We start from the raw sequence: 14,519 nt of genomic DNA on the forward strand, positions 1-14,519 counted from the left end.
CCATCCCTGGAAGTGTTCAAGGCTGTGTTGGATGAGGCTCTGAGCAACCTGGTCTAGTGGGAGGTGTCCCTGCCCCTGCAGGGGGGTTGGAACTAGATTATCTTTATGGCCCCTTTCAACCCAAAACGTTCTATGATTCTGTAATATGATTCTACATGACAGTGAATCTAGCAAATTAAGAATGGATAATATACATACACAAACCAAATAAAATTGAAGTTGAAAACCTAGAAAGGGTCAGGCAGAAATACAAAAAAGCAGCAAAAATAGAAAACAGGCATCTGACAGCAGCGTGGCTGTGACAGCAGAAGCCAGTGATAAGCAAAAGAGAAAAGGACTAAAGCTCCAAGGACACAGACAGCTCAGGAAATGACTACCGGCAGATGTATCATTCTACCTGGACCATTCCAGTAAGACTCCACAGGCTACAGAGAAACTTCTGTTTCCCACATTCTTCACCCTGGAAGTGTAGCAGTAAACATTTAGGGGATTTCGTTCCTAAATCACAGGTAAGGTTGCTCAGGACAGACTAGCTAATAAAATCCTCTAAAAATCTAATAAATGCTTTAATGTTTGCACATAGGTGTTCCTAGTATGTGAGCCTGCTTCTTCCACAAGAGAAAAGTCAGCTGTCTAAAGCCAGACTGTTATTCTGAGGATATTCAAAAGTTAATTGAAGTGGTCACATATACAAATCCTACACCAAATATAAAAACCAAGATGACAGTTTATCTCATTATCCATACTGAGGGCATATTAGTTAATGTGAGCTGTAGTCAACAAACATATAGAATAACCATAGTAGAGAAAAAATTAGTCACATTTATTTATACTTTTAATTATACAGGTTTCATTGGCAGCATACCTGACACCAGAGCATTCAAGTGCCTTGAACCTAAAGTATCTTGAGATCTCAAATTTACATCCAAGGTTTTGCAAAGAAGTTTCTTTTGCACAGAATTCAGTCACTACTAAACAATAATATCAAAAACAAAAACAAAAAAATTTAAACATCTGAACAGACAAGAGAACCTTCTGTCATGATATGAGGATTACCACAGCTCTGACTGGGTCAAACACTGAAACAAAGTAAGTTCACAGACTTAAACTCATCTGTCAGTCCTATATGGGAGTTCCAAGCACCACATCCACACATCTCCATGCATCTTAAAAGGGTGTAATTCATTTAGTGCACATTCTCCAGAAAACCTCGTTTTCTGTATTTTAAAGCACCCATTGCTAAGTCTTGTCACAAGTGCCTAGCAGTGTGAGAAAAACAATAAACTCTTCCCATGAAGAGTGTCAAGAGTGCTGTGAAATATTCAGAATAAACCCACTATGCAAGTCTAATCAGCATAACGACTCCCTCAGGAATTATCAATTTGCAAATCTCTCAAACACCTATAAAGGCGAAGAAAGATGTTAAAAATATAGCAGGGTACTCATGAATGAGCCATACACTGAATTTTCTTGTTAAAGTTTAAAGCAAGCAATGGTTCTTCAGCAAAATGAAAACAGAAGTATGCACATGAGACTAATAGAAGAGGTAATGGAGGACAGTATTTAATCATCATGACAGCTTTATATAAGTTTGGATGAGACTTCTGGTCAGGAATATTAGACACTGCTGGAGTTTTGAGTATTATCAGGAAGCACCATCATTGTGTCTCCAAACATACCCTTATATGTAGTTTAAATATTGGGAAATGCACCTGAATGTTCATAGGTTATTCAATCCTACTTTTGTTATTAACACATTTGAGTTTCCAGTCATGGCTTTTAAATTGCAACCAATGTCCTACCAACAATAAACCTGTACATTTTGCCATTAATCAGCTTCTTTCCTCACTCTAACACAAAATGCACACAATAAGCATCATCTTATCCCTCACACTCAGCAAAGTCGGGAATATAACCCCAAAGAGAAGGGTTTGTTTTCCAACATTAAGTTCAAGGAGCTTAAAGTTACTCTCTTCCTTTTTTTTTCTTTCCCTTTTTGTTTTTAAACAAACATTGAAAAATAACCAGTGGTTTTGCCATTGCTTTAATCAGTTTAAACTGGAAGGCAGGAACTCTAATTAAAATCTGGAACTTTAGCTGTAAGAAACAGCTAATTAGATCCCAACTTTTTAATTAAGTACTGTGACAGTGTCCATATTAGCTGTTCAGTATTAAAAAGGAAATGTTTTGCAAGATAACTATTCTTTTTCAGGCAATACATCAGTCTGTATATCTACTTCAACCCATGCCAATGTCACAGGGATTTAAGAAAACACACTATAAGAACTATCAGATTTGCAGATCTAATTGAACTTTGCAGCATTCTGAACAGAGAAGCAGAAATACAAGGTAATTCATTACCTTTCTTCTACACAATGAAGATAATTTAAATTACACTAAAGTATAAGGTTGTATTTCCCTCCTTTCAATTCGTTCCTGGCCACAGCCTGCAACTATAAGAAAGAGGAAGACAGGGAAGAAGCAAGAGAAGGCATTTTATGCTTGCGGTCCCCAGAAATCTGGACAAAAGACATGGGATAGAGGAAAAGGGAGAACTGCTAGATGAAGAGGAACCCTGGCTGACACCAAGGTATACTGACAGCAGCGGAAGACGGAACACCTTCCTTCACATTCCCACAGCTTTTACTGTCTCATTTTATAAGAGCTGGTACTTTTATCCCCCTTCTCACAAAGAGAGCACCAACTCAAAATAAATAAAAAGATGATAGCTAGATAGCTAGATAGCTAGACAAACAGATAGACAAACAGATAGACAAACAGATAGACAAACAGATAGACAAACAGATAGACAAACAGATAGACAAACAGATAGACAAACAGATAGACAAACAGATAGACAAACAGATAGACAAACAGATAGACAAACAGATAGATAGACAGACAGATCCTTGAAAATTTGATTACAAAGGGCAAATAAGTTTGCCAACCTTCCCAAGCCAGGTTTTTCTAACTACGGTTGCCTTCTTGTTACCATGTCGCAACATGCCACACTCCTTCAGCAAACCCCTAACATTAAAGCAGCATTTATCCCGGTATGGAGCTGCGGAGGATGTGAAATTGTCCCTACCAGAGCGGAAAGACTCTCCAGGGGAGCGGCTGTGCCCGCGGCAGCCGCGGGCTGGGCTGGGGCCGGAGAGGGCACCCGGCAGCTGCTCACTCCCGGAGCCCGCCTCCGACTTGGGGAAAAGGGGTTGGAAGAGCAGGAGAAACTCCCTTAGATGATGTCCCCCCGCAGCGCACAGGCTGGAGGCTGAGGCACCAGAGCAGCCGGAGCCGCTGCTCCGTCCAAACAGGCCACTGCCAAAGTGACGGCACGACCCAGCGGTGGCGCCTGATGGAGGGGCTGGCGGGCACCTCCGCCCCCCGCCTGCCCCGGCACCGGCCGAGAGGGACGGAACAGCAGCAGGAGCACGCCTGGGTGCCCTGATGCGCTTCTCACAAAAACGAACAAAACAGTCAAATTAAAAAAAAAAAAAAAAAAAAAAATATTAAACACAAACCGGACCAACCAAGCAAAAAAAAAAAAAAAAAACTGAAAAAAACCATAAAAAGAAACAAAACAAACCACCCCCTCCCCCCCCCCCCAAAAAAAAAAAAAATCCCCCCAAACCACAAATCAAACCCCAAATAAACAAAACGAAAAAAACGAAAAAAAAAATAAATAACAAGACCACCAAAACAAGACCCACACAAAAAGCCAACAACAACAAAAAAAGGCATGAAAAAACCCACCCCACCGCTACAAACGGGCAGCACCGGGAACCGGCAAGAGCCCCGGCAAGAGCCCCGGCAAGAGCCCCGGCAAGAGCCCCGGCAAGAGCCCCGGCAAGAGCCCCGGCGCCACCTCCCGCACCGCCCCCCGCCCACTCACCAGCGGCGGTCCCAGCTGCCTCAGGGCGCCGGCTGCCGAGGCGGCGGGGCCGCCTGCGCCCTCCGCCCCATCCCGCCGCCCGAGCCGCCAGCCCGCCGCGCCGCTCCCGCTCCGCCCCGCCCCGGCCCGCCCCATGATGTCATCCCGCGGGGCCACCCCGCCCGGCCCCGGCAGCCGGAGCGGGGGGTGCGGCGCCGCCCGGGAAGCGTGGTCAGCGCCCGCAGGTTGAGCTCCACCGAGTCTCCCGGCCCTGCTGCGCCCGGGAGGCACGGGGCGAGACAGGGAGGGTGGCTGCCCGCTCGCCGCGGCCGTTCGCATGGAAACAGCAGCGTTTCCATGCCTTGCGGTCAGAGCGTTTTGCTCCGGAGGATTCGCCCTCCTTCCGTCCCTTCACCCCGTTTCTGCCCTTTCCTGTGAAGTAGCCTTTAAAATCAGTTTGTTGGAAGTGTAGGAATCCTGCGTGGAATCCCTGGGCAAGGAGAGGCAGAGGGTTATTGCATGTTTGTTTGTCTTTGCATTAAAGCTTTCACCTGGCTGGGCAGGGAATGGATTGAGAGCAGCCCTGAGAAGCACTTGGGGATACTGGCTTGATGAGAAGCTCAACAGGAGCTGGCAATATGCACATGCAGCCCAGAAAGCCACCCGTATCCCCGGCTGCATCAAAAGAAGCATGGGCAGCAGGTCAAGGGAGGTGATTCTGCCCCTTTACTTGGCTCTTGTGACACCCCATCTGGAGTGCTGTGTCCACCTCTAGAGCCCCCAACATAATAAGGACATGGATGTGTTGGAGCGAGTCCAGAGGAGCGTCACAAAGATGCTCTGAAGGCTGGAGAACCTTTCCTGTGAAGACAGGCTGAGAGTTGGGGCTCTTCAGCCTAGAGAAGAGAAGACTCTGGGGAGAGGTTAGAGCAGCCTTCCAGTACCTGAAAGGGCATATAGGAAAACTGGGAAGGGACCTTTTAAAGGAGCTTGTAGTAAGAGGACAAGAATTAATGGATCAGAACTGGAAGAGGGGAGATTTAGGTTAGACATTAGGAGGAAGTTCTTTATTGTGAGGGTGATGAAATACGGCAACAGGTTGCCCAGGGAAGCTGTGGAAGCCCCATCCCTGGAAGTGTTCAAGGCCAGGTTGGATGGGACTTTGAGCAACCTGATCTAGTGGGAGGTGTCCCTGCCCTTGCAGGGGGGTTGGAACTAGATGATCTTTAGGGTCTCTTCCAACCCAAACCATTCTACGATTGTTCCCCGCAGAGAGCACTGCAGAAATGGCATCTCAGCCATTAGTTCAACATGGGGAAGAACTGGGAGGTTCGCAGGGGTGGGGGGTGGAACAGACACAGGAGGAGGCACACAAGATGACAACATGCAGCTCCATTACTTAGACCCCAGGATATATAATTATTCTCATGTCAGGTTTGAAAATAAGTCAAAGTTTGAATGGCTTAGATCGCTTAATGAACTAACTGGGGCAGCCTGCTCAGGTAGTGGTCCAGTCTGGGAAAGCCAGCCAAAATAAAATTAAAAATCTACCTTAGACCAAAGTTCCAGGAGCACAACACATCTGCTGGTTACATGTATTGGTAAAGGCTTCATCAACAGAATAAACCATCCTGTGCTGATTTAAAGTACATCTTTATGGTCTTATGGGACCAAAGGGGTAGAAAGAGGACATACCGACTTTATTCCCTTTTTTTTAATAACTGTTCTTGATTGACAGGTCTAGAAACTAAGTAAAACATTGGTCTGAGCTGCAGTGTGGAAGGAGAGGCAGTACAAGCCTCCAGCTTCTTCAAAGAAATCCACTGAAAAGATGGAGAACTTTGAAATCCTGTTGCCATAAGGATGTGGGAGGATTCATGGACAGACACACAGGAATCAATATGATTAGGTGAATGCCAATTTATTTTACGCCCCAACCTTTCTTATATCGCCTCTTGCTGAGTACACGCTGAGTACACGTGTCCGAAACCCCTCTTGGCATTGGTCAATTCTCATAACGCCTGCCACGCCCTGGACAGGGATTGGTTCCTAGCAGGCGCGTGCGCAGTCATGACTCTCCGCCTCACTTCCTTCTTGGGCACATCGGGAAGTTGTTTACCTTGCTGCTCACTTTTTCAGTTGGTATCCATGGGAATGTCCTTGCAGGGGCCCAGGTGTTATCAGCAAAGGCTGGATTGCTCACATGTCCATTGCTTGGTAAAAGGGCCCTCTGCATAAGGGCAAGTCTCTAAACAAGCATTACCTTCGTCACAATGGAAGCATTAAGTGGGTACCTGCACATTATGGAGTTCATTCAAGTAGATTGAACTATTATTTCTCATCTTTTTCTGGGTCCTGGAATCTTATCCAAAGATCAAAACTTGACAGGTTTTCTAAAGTTGTATCTACTTGTCGTATGTTTCTTCTGCTTTTCTCATAAATAATAAAAGGGAAATAAAACTGTTTACAATTTTCTTCTCACCTTCTGGCACTAGTTTAAAACTTCTTTTCTCAGCTACATGCAGGTACATTTTCACTCATGCTCGCAATTTTTATCTTACCTTATTTATCTTTTTATCTTATTGGAGATTTTACCTAATCAGGTTTGTAACAGCAAATTAAAATATTGAAATATTGAAAATAAAGTTTTAAATTGAGCTACATCTGCGTCAATTATTGTTGCTCTGCTTCACCACTTTAACACACTTTGCCTTGTGACTCACCGCATCAAAATACATCCCTTCGTCCCTTCCAAAAGAAGTATTTGGGTGTTAAATTGTTTCCTGTTATCTGCAGAATGATTTTTGAAGAACTGGACTAGTAAAAACATCCATGCAGGAAGACTACCCTCCCCAAAAAAATTTTCCTCCCATCTGGGATCCTGAAGCCCTAGGCAAAGGCAATAGTGTGAAACTTTTGCTCCTTGCTTTGAGTAAGTGCAATAATCACTAAGATTTGGTAAAGGCTACTGATCTCATGAGTCCAGTGCTGTTTCATTTCAGTAAGATACTTCAATTATTTCTTTAAGTGCAATACAAAATTTAAAAGATAAAAAATACCCCAAACTCACACAAAGGACTGATACTAAGTTAATAATGAGGCAGCTGCCAGCATGAAAAAAAGAGACAAGGTGACATTTAGACAGTAATATTTAGCTGTATATTGGACAGAAGATGTATGCTAGGCAATTAATTCAGAGAAGTTCATGTAAAAATATGAGCTCAGTTCGCCATTGCAGAACAATTGCCTCCCAGTGAGTTCCTCATCAGAGCAGAGCATCAGTCTGTCAGTGGAAAAGGCACTTTATAATTGCTACCACTCTATCAGTTAACACTGGTGGAAATTAGAGGGTTTAAATAGAGCTGCAACTTTCTCTAAAATACTTTTCCAGAATCCTTCATACCTGGAGCACCTCAGCAACTCTGTAACTACAGTTGCTCTGGTTCCATATGATTAAGTCAACTAAGAATCACACAACAGAGCAATTTGCTATGGCCAAGCATGTGTATGAGGTCTTTGCTAACCCTAGAACTTTTTTCTTTGAACATCGTGATTCAGTCTTCTTACAAGCCAGTATATTCTGATTTTTAAAGAGATATTAAAGATGAGGAGGAGCTTGTGGTGAAGAAGTTCCTGAACAGCAGCTTTATGTGTTTAGAACATTTAAATTCAGGGCTAAACTTTTCTGAGTTAATCCTTCCAAATATCAAAAAATAGTAATTTATTTACAAACATTTCATAAACGTGTTACAGAGCAACAAGCTTGTACAGCTACATGACACAAAATAAAAGTGAAAACTTATGTCAAATTCTCAGTTATAAAACAAAAAAAGAAAAAAGAAAAAACCCTACATTTAACATGGAAGACATTGCAAGAAAAGGGAGAGAAGAAAGAATCAAACTATATACATTATTTAAGGCAAAACATACAATTAGAAAGAGCAAATATTACAATGAGTACTAAATGATAATTTGTGCAGTGGGATGAACGTTTACTTAAGAGTAGAACATAAGGTCTCTCAAAACTATTAAAAAAACCTCAAATCAGGTTCCACAGGCTTGATCCATGAAATTAAAGTCAGCAACAATACCACTCCTCTATTAAAGAATAAGCAAATCCATGTCTTGAGCCTTTGCTACACTCTCAGGATGTGGTTACTATGCCAGTTAAAAGCTAGGTATGATGTTCCCACCAAAAGAAGTGACCCTTTCAGGTATTCCCAAGCATCTGAGTATCAGCAGTCATGAATCCATAACTGATGTGGTGAGCAAGATGAGTTTACTTATCAGGCCAGAGAGCAACAAAACTGGAAGTTTTAGGGGAAAAAATAAATTATATATATAGATCCCCTTCTCCAGCTGTCACCAGCCACAGGTGCTTGGATGAGTAGCAGGAGCTCAGCACATAGGCATGGGGGAGAGAAATTGTTGGGAAAGCCTCCAGCAGAAATGTGGTGACAGTAGTTCAAGCCAGCTATGAAACACACAGAAGTGGAAGCAACTACCCCACAGACAAGGATTTACCATGCTCTTGAATGTGATTATTTCCTCTTTTCTTTGTTTCAATAGGTTGAAAATTGCTGTCCTGGTGATCAAATCAACTTTACAGTAGAACAGGTCAAAACTGGAAGGACTAAGTTAGTGATTCCTCAGAGCTGGTCACAGCCTGATAGGGTAAGAAGATCGAGAAGTGCGGATTTAAACCCTTCAAGCAGAAATGAGAATTGAGGTCTAACATTCAGACTAGGCAAGCATGTTAACCACAGAAATAACAGATAAAAAGAGAGGAAAAGTCTTTCTGCAGTTTAGTGAATCTCCAACAATTTTGGAACTCTTTCAGCTTCCTCATTTTGATTACTTTTCTATTAGTGCTTCTAGAAAAATAGTCTCATTTCCATTGTAATGACTTTTGCATTGAGAATCTTCCTCATGTTGAAATAAAAGATGCTTCATTTGTTCATGTTTAAATCATCACTGAACTCTGAATAAAAGCTAACTGTGGTAAAACAATGAAATACATATCCCCAAGACCAGACAAAAGGTGTTGGAATAAAGGAAAAAAAAAAAAAAAGCCAAGCCCAGAAGCCAATCACTTACTCTGACTTTACTGAAGTTCTTCACCAGCCTGCTGTTTGTCTTGCCTTGCTGCGAGAGCTTTCAAAGCTTGACTTCATCTGTATTCAGAATAAGGAAGAGGTAACACAGAAGACAGAAAAATAGAGCCATTTCACATCACAAAGAATGACTGTAGGGACACAAAAAGAAGTAGAGAAATTACTTCCCTTGTTCTTCTCCCTCCTCTGAGTAAACAACTCTACCAAATTAAAAAGACTTCATGTCATGTTGCCTACTATGCATTCAGCAACAGAAAAGTCTGCTGCCTGTTGCCTGAACTAACCAAGTTAAAGGGGAATGTTTAATTACCTAGATGAAAACATTAAGGCGTAACTCATGTTTCTCACTTTGGCCTTGAATACTCATCATTAATGAGCTATTTTTACATTGAAAAATGAATGAAATTATGTCCTCATGTGTGTGACCACCACCAGAGCACTATGCCTGTGAATTATTGATGGGTTTCTTCACAATATTCCTTGGAAGAGGGAGATCTCTACAGAAATTGTTTTTAATACAAAGTAGTAATTTATCATCCTCTTCTTAAGTTACCTGCTATATTTCATATAAGATATGATCTATCCTATATGCTATATACTAAAAGCTATATACTTTTGCCATTTCATCCTAACAGTAGCTCCTTTATTTGCCTTCATCTTAAAACAACATAAAATGGCGCTTATATTGATGCATAGAATGCTGATATGATGGACTGTTAATAGCATCTGTTTTTATTAACTCTGCATAACCCAGACATTTGTTTCCCCTCATTCTACAAATGTCTGCTGAGAGCCTAAGGGCCAAAATGCAAAAATGTTGGTTTGCTGTAAAATAAAGCCCTTCAAACTGACGGCAGGAGAGTATCTCACTGTAATGAAATATTTGCCATGTGCTGCAATGCAAGTTCTGTTCTGAAGAGAAGTGCATTACCTTTGTTATGCTAGTACCAAATCTGTGCCATATGTAGTTCTATAGGTGAATGTGTTAGCCTACTCTAGGATGCATATTAATATTTTCAAAACAATTTCAATAAAAAGATATACAAATACACTATGATAACTAATGTACTACCAAAACACCACACATAAATTCACATACATACAGATTTTCAAGCAGGAAAACTGCCTTGGTAATTTGGAATCACAAGTGAGAAATATTACCTCTCCTGCCAGCTGTCCTCCTCTTTTATCCTTGTAATATCATGCCTACAATTGCCACACTTCAAGTTACCTCTCATAAGATTTTAATTCAGACCTACCTATCTTCATGCTCTGCATATGATGTGCAGATGTTACACAGACTCCCCAGCAGAAAATGTTTTGCATAGTTACTCACATTTAAGAGCATGATACTTCCTCATCCCCCAGGCAGTTACTGCTGCCAGTTTGTTCTCTGCTCTCATAGCAGAATTCACATTACAACCAAGTATTTTCTTCTCTGAAATTTTACCACTGGATTGCAAATATAATGGTGCTTTGGCAACCAATAGACCCACAGAAGATAACCGATTTCATAAAAACAGTGAACATTACAACAAAAAAGGCATAAAAAAGCTGTCTGCCACCAAAAGCAAGTAATAAAATAAAGGTATTGGGCAAAACAATGCTATGAGAAAAAAAAAAGAAAGAAAGAAAAAAAAAACAACTCACTGAAAGGTTATTTTGGTACTTAAATTATTTTCCATCTTGTGAATTTTAACTCCTAGTGTGTGTTTCCTTCTCAAAGAAAATCTTGATTCAAACATGGAATAAAAATTAACAGATTACACAAAGAAGGTAAGGAGGTTCATATTAATTGTGACATCTTGCTTTGACCTGCTGTGCTCTGGCCCTCAAGCACAGCATGTACAATACCTATTAAATTTTTTCCTCTCTTAGTTTATTACACAGCAACTTGATGCACAGAACTGTGGCATGCTCTGTTTCTTCCTTGTGCTTAAGTGGTGGCTCAGGTAATGGGGATTATAATCTGAATCCATTCAATGCAATCCAAACATTGCTACGGTCACAAAGAAAGTTCTTTATCTCCTCTTTTGTATTTTGTTGCCAAGCTTTATATATTGTTCCTCTATGAATCAAAGAAGCAGCCTGTTCTACATATTCTCCAGCTGCTTAACAGTAGCCTACCACAGCAGCTATATTGATTTCATTCGTAATATTAAAGCAGAGCAAGCATTTTCAGTTACTATAAAAAGTGCATATTACAACCACATCTTACTCAAATATTCATCAACAGTGGGGGTTTTTTTGTGTTCTTGAAACAATAAATCAATGACTATGGGAACCTTCATAGTTCTTTATAGGCTGACATTATGCTGGAGATGCTAAAAGCTTGCATGCCCAAATTGCATCTGCAGATGCTACGTCTACCTGGTTCTCTCAAGCATTCGTGTTATCAGGATTAACTCTCCATCTGGGTACTCTAGTTTTCCATTAACTCAGATGTGAAAAACTGATTCCAAAGTGTAAGTCTGGCCACTGAACTTTGTTTGACATCTGAATTACTGTCCTGTGTACAAACAGTCTATGCACCTCAGGTGTAGGTCACTTGGTTACTTTCTAGTTTTCACATTTGTACTTGAGCTGAAGATGCGTAAATATCCCATGAAGTGGATATTTTAAAAATACTGGCAGTGGGACATTCTTATTCAAACCGTTGAATGCTGCTACTGCATTCACAGTTTGTGATGTTTTTCTTTGTGGGTATTCTTTCCTGGCTTGAATACTTAAAAATCTATATAAACCGATTTGTTTCTTGTACTGCTTTTCATTATGATACATAGCTTGGAATTGCTGGATTCTCATTCAATTTGTTTTCCTTAGTTAAAAGGGATCTTTCTGGCAACAGAAATCCCTTCAGTCTTCCTTGTGTATGTGTCTTGCTGATGACATAACTTATGTAGCATGTAGCTTTAAGCCTTTTTCTCACTTCATTTTAAGAGTGAGCAATGATTGAAGCTTAATAACTATCACCCAGAATTCTTATATCTGACTCACTCACATCTCCAAAATTGAGAGATATAGCAGGAATCACTTTTTGTTCCACATTTCTGCAACCATTTAAATATAATTATTAAGATACTGCATTAACCAGTGATGACATAACAACTGTTAACAGAAGTAAAGTTTGAGGTAACTTGTAATTCTGGGAGTATGTGTGTGAGCATGCTTCTGCGTATGTGTACAAAGTGCATTGGCTCTTTCCTAAACACAAAAAATTGATTTAAGAAAAAAAAATTGAAGTTCAATGCTTAATTAATAATGTGTGGCATCCATCATTAACTGCTTGTGAAAAACTTAGTAAAGCTACATAAAAAGGAACTCCCTGCTGAAATCTGCAGGATACAAAAAAAGAAATGAAAGGTCAGTCAAAAGCTCATTTAAAAATGCTCAGATGTGTATCTTCATTTAATTCTATCTGTAGTTGACATTAATGTCTAAAGAGCAGTTTGCCTTCCATATTTGATGTGACAGGACTCATCCACTCTTTAGGCAATGTTCAACACTGCAGACAATCATTTCCAAACCACAACAAAACCTATAAAAGATCTATAATAACAATAATTTATCTGAAGAGTCAACCTGACACACATTCATTGCTTTGATTGCAGTAGTATCACTCACAAGTAAATCTAGGAAATTACATATTCTCATGCTGAAGAACAAATGCTATAATCTTGCCCTATAAATCAGAGCAAAAGCCCTAAGTGAGTCAGGCTGGTAATTAAGACAGATGAAATGTGGTTTTATTTTTCACAGAATGAACAAACAGAGGAATTATTTCACAAAACCCAAATATGGCATCTGTGGCTTCAGATATCCACAGACATTCATATATCATGCTTTGCTCATAGGGATAAGCATGTACTAATGTACTAAAATACATTATGTAGTTAAATACAGGCTAGCTTTTCAACCAGTATTGCTGTAGTTTAGGTGTCACTTCTGACACTCCTAATGACTCCATAATTGCTATTGTCATGAGCCGTGAGTTTTCAGGGTTAAGTTAGTAACTGTTTATTGTAATTTGAATTAGTTAACACAGTTCCCTGATCCTTTGCATCCTTCATTCTCTCCATAGTCCTGAAAACAAAGCAAAAGCTGGGAGGGTGTTTGTACCCAGGAGAAAACTTCTTCACAAAGCCCACAAAAGACTTAGCAAATTATCAAGATTTAGATAAATGATCTGACCAAAAACAAACAAAACAAACAAAAACAAACAAACAAACAAAAAAAACACAACCAAAAAAACCCCACCACAACAATCCTTTTCAGGTTTTATTATGTGCAGACTCACATCTCTTCTAGGTAAGGTAAATATCACATAATGGGAATCCATTTTTCAGAAAAAAAGTGGAGTGTTCTGTCTCATCCGCAGTTAGGCACTACAAATTTGTATTATTTCAATACATAGTGACAGTCCAAGCGAAGAGGAAGTAAAAACCTTTAGAAAAAGTACTACCCAGTAGTATCCAGCTTTGCAAGCTTATACATAATAAACAAAGAACCCAGCTTTCTTCAATACAACACACCAATTCTCACACCATTTTCCCTTCTGAAGTCTGCATGCAAAACAGAAGACCAGTTAGAAGAGGGAGGTTACTCAGCGGCAGGTCGTGTTCTGGCTGTGGTAAAAGTTGTTAGGGCTTGAGGAGTAAGCAAAAGTTTGTGGTTGGAAAGGATGAACAGCCCCGTTTTGTGGGATGGGTATTATGTTTTACTTTTTCAAAGGTGCTTCTAGTCTCTGCAGATCAAGGATTAGGAGACTGTCATGGTTATGGATACAAAAGGTAATGCTTAAACAGGCTTAAATTAGGATTATGTGGGCACTATCTCCTGTTCTTCAGTTTCTTGGTCTACAATATCTGAATTTTACTGTAGCTCACTAGCTATTTGAGGTTGTTGAATCTGTCAGATATTTGAATTGAGTTACACTCAAGTTTTTGAAAGCTAAATCAACTGTCCTCAAATAGCCATTTCAGTGTTTGATTCCATAGTTTCTTTGCTAAGGCATTTTTACTGTGATTGTGACAATATTGTTGATATTCTTGGAAATACCGTTTCAGTTTACTAACTTGTGCAGAGAACACAAAATTACCCTCATGGTATACAGTATCTGCTTTCCTTTTTATTCCAATTATTAGAAGTTACTAAAGGATGTGTGTTACTGTTTTGGGGGTAACATGTTCTTCAACTTTTCCTTCCTCCCCAAGTAAAAAATGTGTTTGTATACCTTGAGATCTTTTAACTTACTTACTCACCATGGGAAGATTCTTAGGCAGGGCACCTTCTCCAGAATCCTGGTCCCAAAAAGTTGTTGAGATTAACAACGTGGCAGGTATTGTTCACAGCAGGTGGCAGAAAGGGTGATGTAACAGCAAAGTTATTTCCTATTTCCACAGGCTTGCAGGAAAGAGCCCTGACTTTTACATTTTCTAGGAATTGCAGCCCAGACAGAAAGATGTGTTTTTTAATGGGATGTAAAGTTGTACTCAATTTTAAGTTTTACAGGTTTTCTTAATGCGCTAATGGTA

General features: G+C 40.3%; 1 protein-coding gene across 1 annotated transcript in view; it reads right to left on the bottom strand.

The window, feature by feature from the left end:
• MARCHF1 (membrane associated ring-CH-type finger 1) overlaps positions 1-14,519 on the bottom strand; it is a 372,379-nt gene that overhangs the window by 222,457 nt on the left and 135,403 nt on the right. The window contains exon 5 of the mRNA XM_051619263.1: positions 8,969-9,045. The gene's annotated coding sequence lies outside the window, so the exon portion shown is untranslated. The remainder of the gene's footprint in view (positions 1-8,968; positions 9,046-14,519) is intronic.

The sequence above is a fragment of the Apus apus genome, chromosome 4, assembly GCF_020740795.1.
Source record: "Apus apus isolate bApuApu2 chromosome 4, bApuApu2.pri.cur, whole genome shotgun sequence".
NCBI lineage: Eukaryota > Metazoa > Chordata > Aves > Apodiformes > Apodidae > Apus > Apus apus.